The 19,608-nt window shown below is 29.5% G+C and overlaps 2 long non-coding RNA genes across 3 annotated transcripts; both read right to left on the reverse strand.

Moving 5' to 3' along the window:
- Window positions 1-4,040: 4,040 nt before the first annotated feature.
- On the reverse strand, window positions 4,041-5,297 carry LOC145801375 (uncharacterized). The gene is made up of 2 exons (XR_014342753.1): window positions 5,122-5,297; window positions 4,041-4,226 (listed from the first exon to the last, which is right to left on the reverse strand). It is a non-coding gene; the product is annotated as an uncharacterized LOC145801375 (long non-coding RNA).
- A 91-nt stretch (window positions 5,298-5,388) lies between these two features.
- Window positions 5,389-6,683, reverse strand: LOC145801374 (uncharacterized). Of its 2 annotated transcripts, none has more exons than XR_014342750.1 (3): window positions 6,553-6,683; window positions 6,071-6,207; window positions 5,389-5,992 (listed from the first exon to the last, which is right to left on the reverse strand). It is a non-coding gene; the product is annotated as an uncharacterized LOC145801374 (long non-coding RNA). The 2 variants fall into 2 exon arrangements; XR_014342751.1 differs by having other exon boundaries at window positions 5,568-5,984.
- Between the last annotated feature and the right edge of the window lie 12,925 nt (window positions 6,684-19,608).

Raw genomic sequence — 19,608 nt, forward strand, 5'->3', positions numbered from 1 at the left:
TTTTTTTTTCTTGGACATTTTAAATTGGAAAAATTATTCGGTAGGTTAAACCCAAAGTACCCAAAAACTTTGCAACTCATTGAAGATTTAATTGATGTATTGTGGTGCTGGAATTTGGCTTATATATTGATATTTTTAAATAAAATTTTAAATATGTTTTATTGCTAATTTGGAAGTCCAAAACACTGCACTAGGTTTTTTCTCTACCAATTATAATTAGGAAAAAGTTTGAAACCCTAATTTGGGGATCTCATAATTTCTAAATGTGTGTGATTAGTTCATGTGTACTTTTGCTTATTTATTTATTTATTTATTTTCCTCTCTCTCTTACATAGGATGATGTGAGGGTTGCGAGGTGAAATTTTTGTAAGGATCTCAATCATTACTCTTATAATTAACTACATAAAAAGGAGAACAGTTGTTTTACAAATATAGAAGATTTACATTAACTTACATAATGTGAACAATTTTGGTAGTGTTATGAAGTATTCTCTCTTTATGCTGCCAAGCGAAGAGTTTTGGTAATATCTTGAAACTTTCTCTCCGCTATCAAGTGTCCATTTTTTTTATTTAAAAAATAAGTAAATAGATAGAAATAAAAGGAGTGAGTCTCAAACTTTAGACTTGGGTTTTAATAAGGAAGACTTTTATCACTTGAATAACACATAATATATAGTAAATATCTTGTTCTATTTATCTATACTATACTATATATATAACCAAATGTAGTTGCTTTATCAAAAGTCTCTAAATATTTATTCTTAAATTCTCATAATTTTAAAACACTCTTTTTCCTACGTGGCAACTTTCTTTGATTGCCTTTCATGTTTTCTATTTTTCTTCATTTTTTATTTGTTTGATTAATTAAAATTAAAATTAATTTCATTACTTATGGATAAAGATTTGAATTTCAAAATTCCTCCATATAGATAAACATATAAAAACTGAAAATTAATTTTATAATCTACAGATAAAGATAAAAAATAAACAATTAATTTAAAAAAATTAATTTCATAACTTATAGATAATTTAAAATTTCTTCCCATAAATAAACAAATAAAAGTTGATAAATAACTTATAAAAATTAATTTCATGGCCTACAAATAAAGATAAAGATTAAATAATTGATTTTTTTTTAAAAAAAAAACAAAATTACTCTCTTTTTTCCCTCCTAATTTCGTACTTTAATTAATTTCATTATAGATAAACATATAAAATTCACAAATAATTTATGAAAATTTATTTCATGACCTATAGATAAAGATAAAAATTTTAAAAATTATTTAAAAATAATAATTTCATGACTTATAGATAAATAAACATATAAAAATTGATAAATAATTTATAAAGATTAATTTCGTGGCCTACAGATAAAGATAAAGATTAAATAATTGATTTTCAAAAAATTAAAATAATAAAATTTAGATAAAGATATGGTTTGTTAATCTATATCTATCAAAAACATATATATCTAAATCTTTATTTTGATTTACTCATTTTTTTTTTCTCCTATCACATATTAACTTTTTTTTATTTTAAATTTTTTATCTTATGAAATGCTCTTATCTATAACTTCTTATCTCCTATTAAATTCTTAACATTCTCTTGACAATTTTTATTATTCGTTATTATCTACCAAATGATAAAGATTATTAAAAAAAAAATTATCGCTTTGAAGGAGAATAGTATTAATAATGAAATAATAAATGCTACATGGGAGAAGGTAGCACAAAAATCTCACAAAATTAATTTTCTTCACTATATTTATAAAAGGTAATAATTTGAGATTCTTTCTATTAGTTATTAAAAATAATTCGCATTAGATCATTGTTATGTTTTTTTTAAATTTTTTTATAAGGCTGTCATTCGTTATAGTATTTCTTCAATCCCATCTCTAAATTCTCTCTTTGAAATTTTTGTTTTTTCAATAATTAAGTTTAGAATCAATTTCTTATCAAATTTGTTTTCTTGATCCTTATTTTATTAAAGGATCGAGACGAATAAAACTTTCATATAATATATGAAATTAATGAATATAATACAAAGATGATAGGGAAGTACTACATATTTGTCAATATCTCTATGTTATTATTAGTTGATTTGCTAGATTATACTATCACTTTAGAGCCCATATGATTCAATTCAATGTTCATGACTCTATTTGTAATTGACCATTTTTTCATTAAGTAACCGATATGATTTTTTTTTTGGGGTACATAATAATTGAAGCTATCATTTGTTATATTTTTTCAAATACAATTCAAATAATTTTTTATCATTTTTTTATAAATAAAATGGATTAAAACTATTCTCTTATATAATTTTTATAATACTATGACATTCTTATCTTGATTAATTTTTTTTAAATGACATAGAAACTATGCAAGTATTATTCAAACTATGGAGAATAATTTATACTTTGATATGATATGAGTGTGTCATTGATAGAGGAAATCAAAGATAGAGAGTTGCTAATATAATCAATTAATGATTTATTTGAGAAGTTCTTTTTATAAGCAAGGCAACAAACATAGATTAAATTTTTTTAAAAACTACTTATAAATTATAATTAAAAGTTGATATTTATTCATAATTTGATCCCACAATGATAATATACACCACTGATTTAAAAGTCCAAGTAAATTTATATATATAGTATAGATGTTATTAAGTGATTGTGATACTATTATTCTCAACAATTTTTATAATTAATAATTTCTCATGCATATCAAATTTTATTGTAAAATTTTGTGGGTTAATTATTGTAAACATCTATCTAGATGGCTTAATATTATGGTTTGTCGCTATTAAGATATAATTTAAGATTAAGATTATTTATTTATCACACAAAATATATATATTCTATTTTTTCGTGTATCGCACGGGTTACCGCTAATATTTAATTATACACATGTATTTAATAATACACATATCACATATGTCAACTGCTATAATATTATAAAATGAACACCTCTGATAGTATTCTGAAGTTTCTCTCTCATTCAAAAAAAAAAAAAAAAAAAAAAAAACAAATGAGGGGTGTGAGACTCAAATATCAAATATTTTATTTGCTAAAAAGACTCATACTATTTGAGGACACACAATATACGACAATAATTTAATTTATTTTTATTTATTTGAATTTTATATCTATGGTGTGTACCAACTGTTAATATATCATCATGAGAAAAAATAAATTACTATACAATAAACAATTCTTATACAGAAAGAGAAATAATCAATCTTTTATATATATAAAAAAAAAACTATTTATACCCTGACATGATAGATTGAACAAAAATGCTATGAACTTACCTTTATTAATTCATACCCTACTACAAATATAGATAAAGATCACACTTTTTTGGTGTGATGTATGTTTTTTAATCACACCTTTTAAGTTTTATTAAAGTGTGGTCTTTAGGAGTGTGATTAAAAATGGTCATTTTTAATCACACTTTTTAAGTGTCATTAAAAAATGCTTTCATCACATCTTTTAAGTGTGATTAATAATATTTAGATCACACCTTTTAAGTGTGATTAAAAACATTTAGATCACACCTTTTAAGTGTGGTTAAAAACATTTAGATCACACCTTTTAAGTGTGATTAAAAATATTTAGATCACACCTTTTAAGTGTGATTAAAAACTTTAGTTCACACCTTTTAAGTGTGATTAAAAACTTTAGATCACACCTTTTAAATGTGATTAAAAACATTTAGATCACACCTTTTAAGTGTGATTAAAAATATTTAGATCACACCTTTTAAGTGTGGTTAAAAACATTTAGATCACACCTTTTAAGTGTGATTAAAAACTTTAGTTCACACCTTTTAAGTGTGATTAAAAACTTTAGATCACACATTTTAAGTGTGATTAAAAACATTTAGACCACACCTTTTAAGTGTGATTAATAACTAATAAAACCTGTGATAAAAAAAAAATTTGACATATTTAAAGAATAATCAATATTATTTTTGCACGCGCATTTGAATAATATAATACACACTATATACTATATTTTGAATCACAACCATATATTGAATGAAATAATATCATATATTTCATAAATGAAAGTTAAATGTTTAAAAGTATATACAAAGAAATTAATAAAAAAAAAATTAACTGTGATTACATACATTAAAAAATAAAAAATAAAAAACTTGAAAAAAGTAAGTTCTTGAATTCTTTGACCATATTTTGCATCTCTCCAAGAAATTTCTGACCTGAAAAATAAAAAAACAAATTAATTTAAAAACCGCCAGAAGCATATGAATAAACTTACTAATTAATTTATAAACTTACATTTAGATTACACCAAAAATAATGTAATTTATCCAGTTGTTAAACTGCCCCAATCCTTTCCCCACAGCCACAAAAAATGACATAATTATTTTGATTCTCCACACAAATAGTATAAAGCTACAAAAGATATTGATACCCTTGTAGAAGCCAAAATAAATCATCAAGGCATGAATAATTTCAAACTTTCTTAAGCTAGAATAATTTAATAATAAAACAAAAAAGTGATCTTAAACTCAAGATATGCACTTGTAGAAAATGACAATATTATTTGAGAAACAAGACATTTAATAATTAAAATAGTCCAAAAGAGTCCCATGTAAATCATACAATCATTGAACACCCACCACAACCAAAATAATTAAAAACAATGTCTGGCACAACATTTGGACCTCAATGAAAAAATTAGCTTCAAATCCAAACAAGTGATGAATCATGAATCTATCACAGTGTGAGACTCCAATACCAAACAAAATATGTCTAATAAACATATGCAAATTTCAACAAAAATTTAATCAATCTCCAAGCTAAGAATAAATATGGAGTTAATAAGGCCAATAGATGATACAGGAAGAGTTTTCTGTTACTGGAATCAACATATCACATATGGCATTAGAACCAGTTATAGTGTTTCTAATACCATCTTATGGATCCCAAAACAAACAGTATATGCATGTCAAATTATTAGTTTTCTTTGCACAACCGAAACATTTTCTGTTTTATATAATCAAATAAATTTTTTTAATTTCTATGGGAAATCAAAATACTCACGCAAACATATTATGTTTGAAATTCAAAACTTGAAGAAGCAAAACAAACCTTGTTGGATCCATTTTGTGCAGTCAAGGATTTAAGGGAAAAAAGTAGACCGAACATGAGCTTGTGGTCCTGCTGGTATGTTAACATCCAATGAAGAAAATTTCCAATTTAACCATCACTGATTTAACTTGAGACTTTTACACCCCACCATGAAAAAATTTCTTCACCCTTGCTCCCTATATAAACATCATCATCAAATAAAAAACACCATCACTAACATCATCCGCTCTTTCCTATCATAACCATATATATATACACATACCCATATCAGACATGATGCCTCAATTTTTTCCCAAACTAAAAATACAACTGTTACAATGAAGGAAAATTGGACTAAGAGGACACTTGACGACTTCTAATAGTGTCAAAATATGCCAAAAGGGAAAGAAGAAAAATATTGTAACTACTAAATACATTCAACAGATGCAACAACTATTGAGACTACATTACTAAACACTGCTAGAAAATTTATGATTGCTATGAAAGAGATTATTACACTATACACCCACAACCCGTCTCTATTCTTACTCACAGATATGTAAAACGTAAACAAAATCATGAACCGCCAATATATGATGCTACCCAACTCAGTTTTGTCATATATTCTAATAATTGAACTTCCTAATGATATCACAGCACATACAGTATACCATCTGCAGTCTTTTGTGCATACATATCTGTGTACCTATTCTCTCATTTGCACGCTGTAATGTTCACAAGCAGCACTATACTGTCCTATTTTGTTATGTAGATACATGCACTGATTCTGGATTATCACTGGAGTGGAGGCATGAAGAAATATATTGTTGATTGGATTACGAATTTGTCCTTCACTCACATGAAACGATCACCGCTGTTGTCACCTGCATTACTTTGTTTCAAACTAAGATTGGCGAAAGCCCTCGACAAATATAAAATGATGAAATTACATGTGCTCAAATTGGCATACCTTTTGCGCTTGCTCTTCAAGACTGTAGAAGTGGAAAAATTGCTGTGCCAATTCCTTTTCCTCTGATTAATGAACCAATTATTTATCTGTTTCAATTGCAACCCTGTTTCTTGGACCAATCTTGCCTTGTCTTCCTCCTGAAAGAACAACAATTAACCACGGTGATTTAGAAAAACTCACCACTTAATTCTTGCGGCAAGCAGTATCAACAAACTCACCACTTAATTCTTGCAGCATGCAGTATCACAGATCAATTTAGTCAAACAATAAAAGGCAAATTCAGTGTCCTTTTAATGTTATGGAGAGCACATGAGAGCAAACTTGCCCGAAACTTTTAGCACAAGTCCAAACCAATAACCATGGTTAGTTGGAGCTTCATGCTTACCCATTAGTGCTTTAACCTACCAAATTTGAAACTAATAGCACGAAAGCAACCCATTCAAAGCCAAAGGTCATTGTGCTTCTCAATCATGAAAACTTACAGTTGGGTACGGCCACTTAGAATGTGATTGCCACCAAGCCTTCAACATAGAAGTGGTATCACCAGGGAGCTTTCTGCCCTTCTCTTGCATAAGATTTCCTCCCTAATGTCAACGATTTTCTCCTTGTAACTCTATAAAAAAAAATTTTAAAAAAAAGAAAAAAAATATTAGTTGACGGCAATATATGCATAGAAAAGTGTCCACAATCAAATATTTGTCTCTCACCTGTTTCAGTTCATGCTTCAACTCTTGCCTCACACGCTCCATCAAGGATCTTTCACTATCTGTTGGGACGAGAGGACCAAAACCCAAGATGTCAGCACCCTCCAAACTTCCATCAAACAAGTTTGTGTCACTGTCTACTTGGTCATCGTCGTCATCAGACATTGTTGCCCCTGTGCCTTCTCCAGGAGAAACACCTGTTCATATACCATGTTAAGCAGAATTTGCTTTAGTATTTCAAGATTAGACAGCATGGAGTTCAACATGGTAAAGTACAATTCCATTTTATAATTTTTCATTATGCTTTTGATTCTTGAATCTTGCTACTTTACCATAAGAACAGGTTTATCTGCAGAAGAAACAAAGCAATAGGTGTTCCTTTGACAATTTTTTTTTTAGATATTGTATATTTATCTCAATAAGGCAAGTGATCTACATTTGGTCAGACCAAAAAAAAAAAAATCAAACGTAACCAATTCCGTGTTGTAAAAATGTATATGCATGTATCATGGTTCTCAAGGGTCATCACAGCCACACTAGGTATTCAGTTACAGGTGCTTCTTGTGAAATGTCATAAACCGTCATACGGAAAGGCTTAAGAATCAGATAGATACCATGCAGAGTACATTTTTTTAAAGCAATCACTAATTCCTCTATAAGTAATAGAAAGAATATTAGCATGCCAGACACAGGAGAATTTGCTAGTAAAAACAATGTAATGAGAAATATCCATGAAGATATTTTTTTTTTTGGGTGGGTTATATCCATGAAGATAGATAGTAGCATTGAAGGCTTCGAAATGTTAATTACAGATAGAATGGAAAATATTGAACATGAAGTAGTCCAGAAGCAAGGGACTCATATCACTAAGTGTTATGGGCTAATACAGCATTCCCATGCATATAAAAATTGTGCAGCACTGCACCCAAAACCTTTATCTCAATACTTTCTCGCAGCACTTATATATGCTTCCTCATTTGTCCAACCTCAAGCTGGTTCTCAGAGGGTTCAATTATTAATAATCATCTGTTGAAAAACAATTCCACACTTCCAGTTTCCTTCTGCAAATTCAGCAATTATGCTACAAAAAGGATTTTTTTTTGAAAGGTATTTTATTATGTAGATCATATTAGAATGCATTCACTAACAAGTAGCAACACAACATAATTTTAGGAGTAATGGATGTGTTGATTTGAGCATCTAAAAATCGAAGCCTATTGATGCTTGTGGGAATTTTAATCATAGTTTTTTTGCTTCATGCTTCTCAATGGAGTTGACATAGGAATTATCTCACACACAATAAGTAATCAACTGCTCAACAAGAGTTTGTGCCTAAATGATTTTATATTCTCATATACTAAGGCCTCATTTGGAAACAGACTATTTTAGTAAATTTTTGGTTTTTTGGCTAAAATATGAGGTAAAAAAAAAAACTAGTATGTTTAGAATGGCTTTTTGGTTTTTTACGAAAAGATGTGCAAAAAGTAGAGAGAAAAGGGAATCTTTAACTTTTTGGTATAAGTTATAGGCTTTTTGATTTTTTTAGTAACTTTTAGGCTTTTAAGCTAAAACATTGACATGCCAAACGAGGCCTAAATATAAGTCTAGCCACCAGAGGAGTTAGAAAAATAATCTACATGGAAAATACATTATCTTCACTGAAGTAAATAATAAGAATAAGAATAATAATTTAAAAAATAAAAAACCAAATTCTTAGCTTTGACCTACCAGTTAACTGGGTCACAGCATGAAGTATCTATGTGCTCATGTGTAGTTAAGCTGAGGCTGAGTATACATATGCATTGAAAACTAAGAATGAAGTGCAATGATTTCATGAGGCCTTGGGCTTTAGGGTAAATTATTGGATTTAGTCAAGATGCCAATGGTGGTGGATGACAAGCAATAAACTCATTCAACCTAGTAAAGGGCTATGCTCTGAGAGTCCAGAGGATTCTTTGGATTTGGAAAACCAAATTAGAAACCTTCCCAGTAGTCCTGTTCTGTTTTGAAGTTTTCTTCTTCCTCAAAAGCAAAATATCACAACCTACCTACCAAGGAAGGTGATATGTACCATTCTTAATTCATATCAACAAACTAAAGAAAAATGTAAGGTCATGAGAAGTTATGTAAACTCCAATGTAAGTAACAGCACTAAAGGTCTCGAACTGTCAAAAAATTGTATGATAATCAACATCATTACAAGAAAGCAAGTAAAAATTGGCCTGCGGAAAAAGGATTTCAAATTCTGGGGAAACCTGGAATCTATTGGAGTACACAAGAAATCTGAGAAATGAACAAATCTAGAAAGAATAAATAATGAACATACCTGTTAAGCTTTGTAGGGATTGCTCAATCTCCCAGCAAGCCATTACTGCTTCCATTGCATGCACACGAACATGTTGTTGCAGTTGTTCTTTAAAAGAACAGAGCAAGAGTACATAAGCGTATTGATGGTTACTTGTATTCTTGATGGAAGGAAAAAGGCCTTGGCTTTAGTCCCATACCCTTTCCCCTTACTTTTTAGGGGTAGGGGATCTCGGGTTGGTTCCATTTAAAAAAACTTTTGTTTTGAATGTAGAACATGTTTATGTATCAAAATAAGTCTTAAAATAATATAATGCAGTCGTTTTATGACCACGACAGTTGCTCAAAGAAATTAGTAAATGGAAATTTTTGAAGCCTTGTAAGCGTATTGATGGTTAGTGGTATTCTTGCAAGAATTTAGGTTTTATAATCCAAAGAATATATTATTTTGACAAATATTAAAATGGCTCCCAAGCATGACGCAAAGTTCATCAGGACTTGTAAAAAGATCGGCTAATCATCATGTGAAGCGTCAAGGAGTCTGCATCGTGCTTGGTGTTTTCTGTTGACACAAGAATTTTTTGCAGATTTATTTTTACAAAATGATTCATAATTCCACCATGTCAACTAAAGATCCCAAAAAGCCTGACATAGAATGACAAAAAGAAAAGTAGTGGGAAGTTGGATATCCTAATATTTCCTCCCAAATAGCAGTCCATTATTTGATCATTTAGGCAACTTAACTGTAAAACACCGGAGAACTAGATTTATTTCCAGAGAAATGGGTGCATAAATTCTTTCTGACCAAATTTTAGCATTCAATCTCATGTGTACTGAAAAAAATGAGAATAAACTTCTCTTTTTTTTTTTATTTATTCATTGACCAGTTCTGAAGGGAAGAGGAATCATATGTTCAAACAGTACATAAGCAAAACCCAGTGGAATGAAGAACTGTAATTCCACGCAATTCATTATATTTAGCTCCCAAAAAATCAATTAAGAACCTAAACATAATATAGTAGTCTGCATAAAGTTCTGTTTATATTCAGGTTTCAGGAACTGCTTTCGTGGATTTATATGACAGATTTGTGATTAGGCAGAATGAGAAAATATTATATGGCTCTAATGTCATGACAAAAACATGAGCACCATAGAGCTTGAGAACACCAAGTGATCTGCAAGACTCAAGTTCTTAATCAGTGTCTCAGAATATGCTCAAGTATCTGCCACCAAATACTGACTTTGGCATTCAAAAAAAGTGAAATCGGATAATTGAAAGAACTAAAACAACTCCTTAACAAGGCACATTAGATTCCAAATTATGTTCTCATTTTGCATACCATCACTATCCATCTTTAAGGCAAGATTATCACTTCTAAACAAGTTTCAATCATAATACACCAGTTTAATACCTTGCAGAAGATGAAAGTTATGACTCTGTCATTCCTGAAATTGTAACCTTGGAAGTTTCCATATCATTGAGATCAATAAAGATCACTCATTACTGTTCTAGTATATAGTTTGAAATTGAGAGCAGATTCAATCCTTTGTGCACACAATCCAATTTTCCTCTGCTAGGGATTTATCATAAAATACTATTTAGTGCAAAACTACCACAGGGAAAAATAGAAGAACTCTTCTACTACCACATCCATGAGTTATTCATATGAAATATATCCATATAAAATTCATCCACCCATGCAGAATAGTAGTTTTATCTCTAGGAAACTTTCTTCCTACAAATTTATAGGTACAAAAAATGAGAAACCTTATTATTATCAAGAAATTCTGCTTTCAAGTTCTTTAACCTCTTTCCATTTAATTGACAGGGTTGCAGGATGTATGCCGCTATGTTTACACAATATAGCTGATGTACAAGTGTAGACTCTTGTCAGTGACGAAACACCTTTCATGACTCTCAATTAAAGCACTCAAACCTCGGAGAAATAAATTAATTAATTAACTAAAAATCCAAAATGTATGGCATTAAGAAAATTTTACTACCATTCAATCCAAGTTCTCTAGATGTGGGAACCAATTCAAGCTCTTGTAGAATTTCCAATAGAGAAAACTCAAATTCATCCACAAGAGCCTAAGAATTGAAGCAGTTTTAATTCAACAACACAAAATAGTTAACTAATGCATTTAGTTGTACTACCTTCTTAAGGAAACTAAAACCCTAAAATTGGAGTTAATCAATGAGTTCATGTTTTTCCACATACTCGTCGTACACCTAACCTAATCATTATTAAAATGCCTTTATTCTCATTGTTAATAGGTCTACAGTTTGAAATGTCCAATTAAGATGCGACGCAGAGAGACAATAATGTGTTTGGTTATCTTGGAAACGACTTTACTTGGAAATGACTTTAAAGCAACAGAATCATCTAGTAGCATATGCTGATCATCTTTGACAGTAAAAAATATTTAATGAAATTGTTGCTTCAACTTTCACATTCATTGAAAATGATCTTGGCTTTGAGTCACATCTTCATCACTTTCTACATCTTTTAATTTTGTGAATGCATTACACTCTTAAAACTTTATTTAGATGCGTTTTATATAAATGGTAAAATTAATATCACATTTCCCTAATTGATTAACTAACTAACTTCAATCAAATATGAGTTCAGGGTATCCTCAATTGAAAAATGCAAAAATTATATTATCATAACAACTTCAAAGCTTTCTCAATCAGAGGTTATGAGATTTATTGTTCGCGTCAATTAATTTCTTAAAGAAGAACAAGAAGAAGAAAGCATTGCTATTGATTCTAATCGTATCTAAGGTCAAGAGCAAGGCTCACAGACTCTTAGGTTTCAGGAGAACCTCAGTTTACGGCAATCTCCATCATCAGTGGTGCATTTTGTAGTCATTGCTCATAGAGTCAGTCCATTATTGTGAGAAGTATACTGTTGAAATTTTTTTACTACGTAGTTCCAAATTTAAATTTTTCGCCCCCATGTAATCCAAATTCAGTAAATATTTTCTCAAAACTGCAGTTCAAAGCTTCTCAATCATGAGTAACACTCAATGAATAAGCAGCAATATTGGCCATTTTTTCATATCAACAGTCTCAGCTCCAATAAGTAATTGTCTATCACTGCAAATCAAGACCTCTCATATAATTTAGTAAAACAATACTTTAAAGTTCCTACCAAGAACTTAATTTAAGAGCAAAGACAACTAATCAAGACCTCTCATCCAATATTTAGTATAACAATACTATAAGTTCCTAAAATAACTTAATTTTATGAGCAAAACGTTTGATGCCCTTGTTCCAGCCACTCTTCACATTACAATGCAGATCCATACGAACGCAACAAGTACAGAAAGAACAAAAATAACCAATATTTTCCCTATAATATTTACTTGTCAAGAGGATATTGATCAAAATTGATTTAAAAAAATAATCTATAGCAAGGAAAATTTTCGCCCTGATGAATTGTTATGTTCTGATTTTTGACAGCATAGAGACAAAATTGGATGACAAAACAATCAGAAACAAGACCCATAATAAACTCATCTTCAGTTTCATAAATAGCATACACATATCCCCTAATTAATAACATCCACAGCAAAAAGAATAATACAAACAAACAATTTTGACCCAGGAAATCATATATATCACCTAATTAATAACATCCATAGCAAAAAGAATAATAATGCAGTGGACGATTCCATTCTTCTTTCCACTTAATCAACAACAAATCTAAGAAATCAACAACAATTTTGACCCAGGAAATCATATATATATAATAGGAACAAATGAGAATGATGATGAAAAAAAATCCACAACAAACCCTAAATCTTCAAACTGATAAAACTTAATTAATCAAACCCATTTAACAAATCAACAACAAATCAAACCATGGCAAGAAATCATATATATATATATATATATATCAGTAACAAATCAAAATGAAGACGAAAGGGACCTCGTCGGTCGCCGCCTTCCCTTGCCTCGATGTCGCCTCCCCTCGCCTAGCTGCCGGAGTCGTCTGCTGGAGTCGTCTACCGGAGTCACATCGCCTTCATCTCCATGTCGTTTCGTCTCTGCATCTCTCTCAAAGACGGGTTGGGTTAGGGTTATGCAACAAATGAGAGAGAGAAAAAGAGGCTGAAATTCAAAGGGAAAAAAAATAGAAAACGATTGAGAGAGAGACAGAGAGAGATGAGCGCGACTGAGAAGAAGAAAAATGAGGGAAATTTTGGGGGGAATTTTGGAATAATTTGTTAGTTTTTTTTTTTTTTTTTTTTTCAAACGTGGCAAATGGGCGGGGTCTGAACGAGTCAAAATAGATTTTGTATTAAAAATTTGTTTCAATTTTTGAAAATTATTTTTTTGAGTTTTTAATTAGTATTTTTTTATTTTTAGTAAATTTTTTTAATATTTTAATCAATTAAAAAAATATTTAAAATATTTAAAAAATCAACAACTAATCAAGCTATTTTTTAATTATATTTGGTTCTAATACTCGGTTTTCTCAGCAAACAAACAGAGAAGAGAAAATTTTCAAAAAAAAAGAAAGAATAAACAATCTTGCATAAAAAACAAATATACAAACACAAGGGTCTAAAAGTAAAATAAGAGAGAAGCACAGATCGATTACAAATCAATCAGAAAGTCTATGTATGAAAATCAAATGATAGAGATTAAAAAGAAAAAAATCAAAACGTATGTATGAAAATCAAATGATAGAAATATAGATATTATTATTATTTTTTATTTGGTAGAAGTAGGGGTAATATTTTAATGAAAAATATTTTTCACTAAAATAAAAGTTTATTTTTTGTGGTCAATGAAAAATATTTTTCTACGGCCTATTTTTTTTGGTTAGTAAAAATCATGAACTAATTTTTTGTGGTAGAGGAAAGGTAGCGACATTAGTAGTGGAGGTGGTGGATAAGAGATGATGGTGGTGGTGGTGGTGATGGCGAAAAATATTAGTGGTGAAGTTGTGGTAGTTGTAGTGTAGATGGAGTGGAAGGGGTGAAGGAGAGGTAATGGTAGTAGTAGCGGCAGTCGTAGAGGTGAAGTGGCGACAGTGGAAGTAGTGGTGGTGGTGGAATGACGTTTGCAGTAGTGGTGAAGGTGGTAGAGGAGATGGGTGGTGAGAGAGAGAGAGATAAGTGAGAGACGGATAGAAGAGATAGAGAGAGAGAATAGAGCGGGAATGGAAAACAAAAGCATGCGGGAATAAAAAATATTTTTTTTTGTCAGAAATGAAATTTAAGTAACAAAATAATGTCGTTTAACTTTCTTTTCTTTTTTTTTTTTTGCCACGGGAGTTGCCATCGTCAAAAAAAAATATTTTTTGTTAAAATATATATTTTTTTGTAATTAATGATTTTTATTTTTTTTTGTAGAGGATAGAAAGTGGCAGTAGTGGTGAAGGTGGTGGATAAGAGATGATGGTGGTGGTGGTGGTAGCGGCGAAGGAGATTAATGGTGAAGTTGTGGTAGTGGTAGAGTAGATGAAGTGGCAAGGGTGAATGAGAGGTAATGGTAGTAGTAGTGGCAGTAGTGGTGAAGGTGGTGGATAAGAGATGATGGTGGTAGTGGTGGTGGTGGTGGTGGTGGTGGCGGCGGTGGCGAAGGAGATTAGTGGTGAAGTTGTGGTAGTGGTAAAGTAGATGAAGTGGCAAGGGTGAATGAGAGGTAATGGTAGTAATAGTGGCAGTAGTGGTAGTGGTGGCAATGGTAGTAGCAATGGTAGTCGTAGAGGTGAAGTGGCGACAGTGGTAGTAATGGTGGTAGTGGAATGGCGTTTGCAGTAGTGGTGAAGGTGGTAAAGGAGATGGGTGGTGAGAGAGAGAAAAATGAGTGAGAGACAGATAGAGGGGAGAGAGAGAGAGAGAGAGAGACAAAGACAGAGTGATGAGCAAGAGAGAGACAAAGTGGTCGCTAAAAGTGCATTTTCTTGTAGTGGATAGATAAATCGAGAGGGAGCTCAGTAAATAGAGAAGACAGAAGCGAGAGAGTGAGCAACGCGAACATAGTGGGAGAGAAAGAGAAGAGAGAGAGAGGGACAAAAAGATAGAGAGTGAGAGACAAAAAAAAGATAGAGAGAGAAGAGAGATGAACGAGAGAGAGATAGAGAGAAGAGAGATGAGCGAGAGAGACATAGAGAGAAGAGAGACGAACGAGAGAGAGAGAGAAGAGAGATGAGCGAGAGAGACAGAGAAATATGAGAGAGATAGAGAGAAGAGAGATGAACGAAAGAGACAGAGAGAGAAAAGAGATGAGAGAAGAGATAGATGAGTGAGAGACACAGAGAGAGAGAGAGAGAGAGAGAGACAGATAGACAGAAAGAAAAGAGTGACGAGTGAGAGAGAGGAAGATGAAAAAATAGGTAAAAAGATATAAACAAAGAGAGGGGAAGAGAAAAAAGAGCGAAAAGAGATAAACGAGAGAGAGACAGAGAGAGATGAGCGAGAGAGATAACGAGAAGAGAGACAGAGAGAGATGAGAGAGATAGACAGAGAAAAAGAGAGACAGACAGACAGACAGACAGACAGACAGAGAAGAGTGATGAGTGAGAGTGAGAGAGACAGAGACAGAGACAGAGAGATAGAAAGATGAAAAAATGGGTGAAAAAGTTCCGTGTCTAAAGCCTTATTTTCTAGTAGTGAGTCATCTCTATCATTCATGGGTAGAATAGAGGCGCAGATTTGGGAATTGTATATTTTATATAAAAATCAAATTGAAATATTCTATACAATCACACCTATTTAGGGAGTGTGATTAAAAAGTAGTAATGTATATATAATCACACTTTAATTAAAATGTGTGATTAAAAAATATATATATAATCACACTTATTTAAAAAGTGTGATTAAAAAGTAGTAGTGTATATATAATCACACTTTAATTAGAAGGTGTGATTAAAAAATATATAAATAATCACACTTTAATTAGAATGTGTGGTTAAAAAATATCTATATAATCACACCTATTTAAAAAGTGTGATTAAAAAGTGATAGGATATATATAATCACACTTTAATTAGAAGGTGTGATTAAAAAATATATAAATAATCACACTTTAATTAGAATGTGTGGTTAAAAAATATCTATATAATCACACCTATTTAAAAAGTGTGATTAAAAAGTAGTAGTGTATATATAATCACACTTTAATTAGAAGGTGTGATTAAAAAATATATAAATAATCACACTTTAATTAGAATGTGTGGTTAAAAAATACCTATATAATCACACCTATTTAAAAAGTGTGATTAAAAAGTAGTAGTGTATATATAATCACACTTTAATTAGAAGGTGTGATTAAAAAATATATAAATAATCACACTTTAATTAGAATGTGTGATTAAAAAATATATATATAATCACACTTGTTTAAAAAGTGTGATTAAAAAGTAGTAGTGTATATATAATCACACTTTAATTAGAAGGTGTGATTAAAAATATATATATATAATCACACTTAATTGAAAAGTGACATAAAAAATAAATATTATCACACTCAATCAAATTAAGTGTGATTAAAATATCATTCTAATTTTTTTTATCACACTTCCAATAAAAGTGAGATCTTTTTTTTTTTGTCAAAGTGTGATCTTTAACTATTTTTGTAGTAGTGATAATTTATTCAAAATGTGTTTGTATGGTAAAAATTACATTGATGAAGTATAGAGTCTATGAGTAAAATAAATTTGAAGTATTGATTCTTTTTTAGGGTAAATTTTAGGTTCATAAGTTTGAGTTTGTAGTGTTGCTATAGATTGAAGTAAGGTAAATTACAAATACACCTCTTGAGATTTATTTAAAATATAAATTATTCTTTATGGCTTGAATTATAAATATCCCTTTGTCAGGATTTATTATTTAACAGAATTAACTAAAAGATGAAAAATAAAATAAAATTCTTTACTGCTCTCCTATACAATGATAAAATCACCTAATTATTTATTAAAATAAATTTCGAACATCATTAAAAACTGTTAATTAATTTAATAATTTATTAATAAGATATGTCCTTTGTTGTGAAATTAAAAATTTCAAAGGTTGTGATCTAATTTTTAAAACTACATAAAGTAAATTATATTTTAAATAAATCTCAAAAGGTGTATTTATGCAATTTACCCTTCGTTTGGCTAACTTAGTTGGGCTAAAAAAGTACAAAAGATAAAATAGGTTAAATAAACTAATAAGATAAAATATCGCATCCAAACCATAATCATTTCACTATTTTAACAAATATTTTAGTCCTAAACTAAAAAAGTCTTAACTTAAAAAAACCTACTAAAGCCAATGCCAAACCGCGTCTAAGCTACTTCAGTTGATTCGCTGTACCATTTGATTACCAAACAATTATTATTATTAATTTTTTTTTTCAATAATGCTATGCATATATAGAGGATCAAACACAGAATTAAACATAGAAACTATTCCATCAAACGACTGGAAGACACTATGACAGTCGCAGTCGACAAGCTCTGGCTAGTCATCCAGCCGGACAATTGGATGCACAGTTTCTGTGTTCAGATCTATGTTCAGTCATCTGTGCGCCTAGACTTTTTTTTGTTTTTGTTTTTTTCATCTTATATTCTTTTTTGGATAAATTATATTTGTTTTCCTTATATTTTTGCTCGTGTCATTTTGATATTTGTAATTTCAATTAACTCGATTATGATATTGAATTTTTTTTATTATCTCAATTTGGTCTAATTAATTATAATTATTAATATTTTTTTATGAAAAATATACACATAAGCATCATATGTTATGCTTTTATAAGCAAAATTATAAACTTGTTCAATTTTGTAAGTTAATTTCAACTAACTTAGTGATCATATTTATTTTAATTGGGCTAAATTAATACAAAATTTAAAATTGAGAGTCATAATTAAATTAATTGAAATTACAAAAATTAAATTGACATAAAATTAAAATACAAGGGCGATTAATGTAACTTATTTTTTTATTTATATAAATTTTGTTTCACTTGGAATGGGAATTGGAATTCTTGATCAACTTTCTCAATTTGATTCTTCTATCTGCTATGTTATAAAGTCGTATACGACAACGGTGACCTTGAAGCCAAGTGATGCCCAATTGATAATTTTTAGTTAAAAAGGGCTTCTAGTAATAAGTCCTACCAAGAAAAATTATTAGGTACTGGTATGGTATCATGTGATGGAATATTTCTTACTAATTATAAATTATTATAATTTTATATTATCTCAAATTAATAGATATTATTATCTAACAAGTCATAATCAAAGAAGATATTCCATGTGTATGAGTCATGTTTAGTGTAATTTATTGTAAGTTAAAAAATAATAATTCGAAAGTAAAAATTAAAAGCATTCTAACTCTCGACTTAGATAATCAACTTTTTAAAACTTATTTAACTATTTTTGTTTAATATTTTGTTGGTTTGATATTTTTTGGTAACAAAAACATGCTTAATGAAATTGGTTGGCAACAAAGACAAAATAAGAAAATAATAATAATAATAATAAATAAATAGAAAGCATTATAAAGCAGCAATGATAATAATAATATAAATCGAGTTTGCTCTTTGCTTGTAGCTTAAATAAGAGGATAAATTACACATCAGAGACTTTTTGATAAAATATTTACAGATTAGTGAAAAAATTTATAAATTTAATTATGAATATTTATAAATTTTACCATTGATTTGATTTTTTTTTAAATATTTAAAATACACTGAGTTATAATTCTCTCTTTAAACAATTAAAATATACTTTGCTGGCAAATTAAATTTGGCTCGTGCTTAGAATGTCTTCAATGATGTGCTATTTTCTATAATAAAATTTAAATTAGGCAACAATTTTTTTTTTTTTTAATTCTTCTCCAATGGACCATAACATTTCTATGCCAAATTATACTAATATCAAATTTCGGAAAGAAAACCCCTCGCTATCATTTTCATGATGTGACCACAAATATATATATATATATATATATATATATATATTTGAGCTTATAATGTTAAGATATTATAATTTTACAATGTTACTTTGATAATTTAAACGTCATTTCTTTTCTTCTTCTTTTTCTTTTTTACAAAGATTCAATATATATATATATATATATATGTAGTAACATTATAGCATGTTAAAATTTGATTTTAAGATTATTATGATTGTTTTGATCAGTTGAATATTTTGTTTTATTTTACGACGTTGTTTTTTCATTTTATTTTATTTCTAATGGGTTGAGTTTCTCTTCGGTTCAAATATTGTTCGAGTTTGTAGGGTTCATCACATTTCTCGCTTTGATAATTTAAATTATTTATTTTGTTTATGTATATCATCTATGAAAAATTATGTTGATCCAATAATCGTAGCTTTTTTATTCTATCTGTTTGTCTCAAAAAAATGGACATATTTTTTGAAGATAAAAGTGATAAAATGAAAATATTCGATTATGAATCTAATTTTTTTTCATAAATGATATATATAGAAAGCCTTATAAAATAAAATATTTGAATTATTAAAATAAGATCTATGACAGGTCCCAAACAATACCCCCAAG

The sequence above is a fragment of the Camellia sinensis genome, chromosome 10 (assembly GCF_055761805.1).
Source record: "Camellia sinensis isolate YWXY chromosome 10, ASM5576180v1, whole genome shotgun sequence".
NCBI classification, from domain to species: Eukaryota; Viridiplantae; Streptophyta; class Magnoliopsida; order Ericales; family Theaceae; genus Camellia; species Camellia sinensis.